Source organism: Myotis brandtii, unplaced genomic scaffold, assembly GCF_000412655.1.
Source record: "Myotis brandtii unplaced genomic scaffold, ASM41265v1 scaffold23, whole genome shotgun sequence".
Classification (NCBI taxonomy): Eukaryota; Metazoa; Chordata; class Mammalia; order Chiroptera; family Vespertilionidae; genus Myotis; species Myotis brandtii.
The window spans coordinates 6,888,333-6,894,390 of NW_005358649.1; the positions used below are offsets into that span (position 1 = coordinate 6,888,333).

Here is a 6,058-nt window from a genome sequence, read left to right on the forward strand (position 1 = left end):
CAGCAGGTGGTTATCTCCCGAGGGGTCCCAGACTGTGAGAGGGCACAAGTGGGTCTGAGGGACACCCCTCCACCCCTCTTCCCCGCCAGTGCACAAATATTTGTGCACCGGGCCTCTAGTATATTCAATAAAATACTACTCAGCCATCAGAAAAAAATGAAATACTGCCATTTGCAGCAACATGGATGGACCTTGAAAATACTATACTAAGTGAAATAAGTCAGACAAATACAATTAAGAACAATGTGATTTCAATCATATATGGGATATAAAACTGAATGCAACAAATGAACAAACAAGAAAAGCAAAGAAAAGCGCATAGACACAGACAACAGTATGGTGGTTACCAGAGGGAATGGGCGTGAAGTGGTAGCAAAGGTTAAAGGGGTCAAGTAAATGGTGATGGAAGATTTGACTTTGGCTGGTAGGCACACAATGCAGTATGCAAATCATGTATCATAGAATTGTACATCTGAAACATATATAAAACCCTGTTAACCAGTGTCACTCCAATAAATTTAATAAAACGAAAGAAAATAAAACATTAATTGGTTATTATGTGAACCCTAGAAACATGCATACTCTCAGTGAGTATTAGTGTGCTGCAAGAAACGTTAGCCATCTAGTCTACTCCATCATTTTATTAAGGGTCAAGAAAAACTAGAATTGAAACCTCTTGACTCTTCATTCATTCATTGCATAATATTTTATTGAGCACCTATAATGGCCTTGCACAATTTTAGGAAGTGAGTTAAAATAAAAAACAAAACATACAAAATCCTTGCCATCTTAGATACAACATTCTAAATGGGAAGATGCATCAGAAATGGAAATCAGTAAAGAAAAAAGACAATTTCAGATTGTGGGGCATACTCAAAAGTATTTGGTGTGATTTTCACCAGTTAAGAATGCACTATTGAGTATTTCTCTTCTCATCTCCTCTGATAGCTCCTTTTCTCTCCTTGAAGGTAAAAGTAAAGGAGAGACTTATCAGTATATGTACTTTCATTCATCTCAGTGGTCAAGTTCCCTCCAGAGGCACCCACATATTCATGAGCCATCAATATTTGCCACACTGTGTTACATTCGTATTATGAGGCTGTCTGATGCCCACTTTAATTGGAGCTTTTCAGTATCTGACTTTTGCAGCTTTAAAGACTGAAAACCTAAGACCATGTTGTAAAAACAGCTTCAGAAAAAGGTGTGAGGGTAATAATTCTCCTCCAGAGCAAAACGGTTGTCCCTCCATGGTTGTTTCTCATTCTGCGTGATTTTTCTGTGTAGAGAACAAAAGAGAATTTGAAAGATGAGTTGGGGTGTGAATCTGGCCCCTTGTCATTCTATGAAATTATACTGACTGTCTTGTCTTCAATGTCAGACAATGAAACCGTTTCCTTTAATGAGCAAAAAGAATGCTCAATACTTTTTCATTTTTTCTTAATGCATAATTTATGTATGGTCCATTTATTAATAACCATGAAGTGTTGTACCTGGAAATCCGACTCGTAAAGGAATAGAATATATAGAATCAAAATGAACATTTCATTAAGCAGATATTATTTTTACATTAAAAATAACTTGCCCTAGTTAGTTCTTTCTGGGAATGTTGGATAAAGTCCAACAGAAATTATTCAATTATTAATATAACCATATTTATCAAATTCAACAGGAATTTTAACTATATCCTGGTTATCAATAAATCTCAAGGGTAATAAAACATTTTTATAATGACATATTCTACCTACAAGAGAAAATATTTCAATAAAGTACCATTTCTGTGAGTTTTTTGAAGGCAGAGTTCTTTGTATGTATTTTCCTTGCCTAATATAACGATACATTATATTGTTATTATGATAAAATCTACAAAGCTAATATTTATAAAATAATTTATGTTTGTGAGGCAACAATAATATAAGTTAGGCACTATTATCACTTCACATTCTTGATGAAGAGAAATTAAATATTTTGCCTAATGTCACTCAGTTGATAAGAGGAAGAGCTGAAACTTGACCTCAAGCATCTAACTATAGAACCCAACTGCTTGACCTTGAACTCTTCCACTTCCCATAACTTGTTTAGAGTAGACATTCAAACAAAAATGCATTTAAATTAAATTGAAATCCTGATCAATTTAGTCTTTGTGATATAAGCCATTAAGAAGACTTAAACTTCTGGATAAATGCCTGGGGTAAAAAGTAAAACATGTAGTTCATATTCCAAATATTATATATATTTCAAATATTCTAGGCCTTGTAGAAGTCTGGAGCTGGCAAGGTGTTTAGCAATCAATTTAGTCCAATCCACCACCCCCTCCAATTTTGAAATGTGGACCCAATCATTTCTGGGTCCAGAGAGGTGACTCAGGTTACTGAGTGTCATACAACTTGCTAACAGCAACTATCCTAATTTCCAGGCAATAATATTTGAATTATACCTTACTTTTTTTTTACTTTAGTTTATGTATTTATGCGAAAGTGAATTGCTAATACCTACACCAGCAGTTCTCAACCTGTGGGTCACAACCCCTTTGGGGGTCGAACAACCCTTTCACACGGGTCGCCTAAGACCATTGGAAAACACATATATAATTACATATTGTTTTTGTGATTCATCACTATGCTTTAATTATGTTCAATTTGTAACAATGAAATTGGGGGTCACCACAACATGAGGAACTGTATTAAAGGGGCGCGGCATTAGGAAGGTTGAGAACCACTGACCTAGACTGTTAGCTTTATGTACTATGGAAGACAGGCTCTTAAAGTGTCCCCTATCTTCCCTACCTCCTGATGTCCATGACCTTGTGTGATCCCCTTTCCTTGAGTATGGATGAGACCTGTGACTTGCTTTTAACAAATGGAATACGGCAAAAGAAATAGGATGTCCCTAATGACATGTAAATGATGATGTGATTGTGTCACATAAGATCAGAGGTCCCATTTGGCAGGAGTCTCTCTCATTCTTGCTGACTTTGATGAAGCAAGCAGTCATGTTGGAAGGCCCACATGGTAAAAAAAAAAAACAAAAAAAAACAAAAAAAAAAACAAACAGCTCTAGCCGGTTTGGCTCTGTGGATAGAGCATCGGCCTACGGACTGAAGGGTCCCAGGTTCGATTCCGGTCAAGGGCATGTACCTTGGTTGCGGGCACATCCCCAGTAGGGGGTGTGCAGGAGGCAGCTGATCGATGTTTCTCTCTCATCCATGTTTCTAACTTTCTATCCCTCTCCCGTCCTCTCTGTAAAAAATCAATAAAATATTTTTTAAAAACACACAAAAAAAACCTGAGGGCAGCCAATAGGAACTGAGGGGAGCATCCAGTCTGCAATAGCCTGCAAGCACCTCAGCTGACAGCCAGCAAGAAAATGAGGCCTTCAGTCCTCCAGCCATATGGAAATGAATAATGGCAGTAACCTCAGTGAATGTGGAAATGGCTCCTTGACCAAGGCCTTGACCGCAGCCTTTCGGAGGGCATAGCTAATCTGTGCTGAGATTCCTGATCCATATAAATGGTTAGATAGCAAACTTCTGTTGTTTTATGCTACTACTTTTCAAGTAATTTCTTATTTCTTTTACAACAATAGAAAACTAATACATGTAGTTATCTGTATTGTGGATGAAAAACAATAAAATTTGAAAAAAGTTAGAAATTCAAGAATTAAATATTAATTGTGGATTATCAATAACACATGCAAGAATCCAAAATTTATTTCTAGAGGTTATGAATTATGTATGACTTAGAAATTCACAATCTTTCTAAAAGTTATGTGTACTGTATTAGATGAAAAAGTGGGAAAACTATGATAACGTAAAATAATTTTAGAAAGTCCCAAATAACAAAATGGTGTTAAACTTTAATATGTACTCACATTTTCAATTGAAAATCTGTATTTTTAGGTTCCTTTATCCATTACAGAATGCAATATTGTATTTTTCTTAGTCTATTTAGGAGCAAAAGAGTAAAAGTGAATAGAAAAAGATATGATTTTTTTTTCTTTTAGGAACACAAAAGTGTTTGGGAAAGCTGAAAATATTATTTTATTCTTACCAACAGTAGTCTAAAAGAAGACCTCCTGAAACAGCTTATTTCAGAGGTAACACTGGGGCATCAGTTAAAATAGGAAAGTTTTTTAATTGGACAACTTCCTGGCTTTTGCCAACTTTTATTGGTTGGAGTGTGTGAACTTTGGAACTCTAGAACTGCATGGTTCAGGATGCCTGCATGCATATATGTGTATAGATAATTGCTATGCCTGGTTCCCAGGATATGAGCTGTGTAAAATTACTGTAGGAAGTTGTAAATGATGTATGAAATGAGAAATCTTTGCCCACTGGCAGTACATAGATAGAACAGAGATAGTGACGTGCACTCTCTTCTCTGTCATTTGTCATAGTATTCATAAGGCAGAACATATCCATAAACCTGTGTGTCACACATGCATACCAAATAATATCTTTTATTTCTCCTTCTTATGATCCCACCTCTTTCTTAAAAACCAGTTTACAAAAACCTTTGTGTGGAAGGTAAATGTAAAGAACATCTATGTTAATGATTTCAGTTACCCAACCCCGAACATGAAATGCAGAAATTCTAAGCAGCCCTGTGAGGATGTGCCTTTACACTCACAGTACTCAGTACAGCCGAGTTTCTGGACTTGCCATCCAAAGGAAACCTTTTTTGTGATGACATATATAAAGGCTTTATCTACACTGTCTAACATACAACCACTTAGAAACATCTAAGGGTAGGATTGACGTTTTTATCTTGTGTCCCAATGTTTAAAAGACTTCAAATTTCCCCTGCCATTGACGGGCAGAAGCAAATAGAAGCAGCATTTTCTTCCTAAATTTGTTTTAATAGAAAACTCCTACGTTCACTTTTACTCAATCCCCCTGTCCAATCCCCACATCAAATATTTGATCAAACAGTTGTAGTAATTAAACTAATACATATTTATTATCCTCGTCTCACAAAATATCCTAGTCCCATAAAAACAAATCTGAAAACAGGAACAAAACAAAACAAAACAAAAAAACCTTCACAACTTGGCATATACTTCTAGATTACAAAATTCAAGTTTAGAAATTAAAATAAACAGAACAAATAAACTAAGGTTGTACCTATCTACAAAAATAAAACAGACAGGATCGAGTAAGTTCCAAAAAAGCACATGAAAGAGTAAGCCAAGTATCTTTTTGGTCATCAAGAAGTTGACAGCTTAACAATGTAGAGCTCAAAATACAAGAGGTGCTGTTTTTCGATGACACCTGAACTTTATATTTTATGTACACAGAAGGAAATTTAAATATTCATGTCATTTCTCAAATATGAATGTGCCAGTTTTGATTTTGTTGAAAAAACAAAGATATGCGCTGGCATTTGACACTTTTTACAGCAAGCCATTGATGATTCACTCTGAAAGTTGTAAAACAAATATTTCCTTACCGAGTTCCTTTATTCTTGGAATCACAACAGATTTTTCTTTTGCTTGATGAAGCTAAAAGTGAAATATCTGATTTTATTTCCCATCAGTAGACCACACAGATATATGTATTCCATTTTGCATGTGAGTCACATAGAGATGATGGTATCATTTTGTTGCTTTGAATAGAATCAAAAGAGCATAAATATCTACATTTGGTTTATTTTCTAAGTATAATGTAAATATTATCTCATTACAATAATCTTGAAAACACTATCCAATATGATGACCCAATGTTGAGATTATATTTAGAATCTATACATTCTGACCCCCGCCTTTAAGATAAATACACAGACACACTTCTGTTGGTTTCATGTCTCTTTCTCTTCCTACTGGGCACTTGTCCCATTTTTGTGATGGGCTTTTGACACTAACACACTACTACCCACTTAGCTCCTTGTCCTTTGACACAGTTCTTGTTACTCTCATTAGCGTAAAAAATTTCTCAGTTGCGCCCTGACCGGTTTGGCTCAGTGGATAGAGTGTCAGCCTGTGGACTGAAGGGTCCCAGGTTCGATTCTGGTCAAGGGCATGTACCTTGGTTGCAGGCATATCTCCAGTGGGGGGTGTGCAGGAG

General features: G+C 35.9%; 1 long non-coding RNA gene across 1 annotated transcript; it reads right to left on the reverse strand.

The window, feature by feature from the left end:
* Positions 1-691: 691 nt before the first annotated feature.
* On the reverse strand, positions 692-5,600 carry LOC106726135. The gene is made up of 3 exons (XR_001362161.1): positions 5,445-5,600; positions 3,868-3,939; positions 692-1,276 (listed from the first exon to the last, which is right to left on the reverse strand). It is a non-coding gene; the product is annotated as an uncharacterized LOC106726135 (long non-coding RNA).
* Positions 5,601-6,058: the final 458 nt, after the last annotated feature.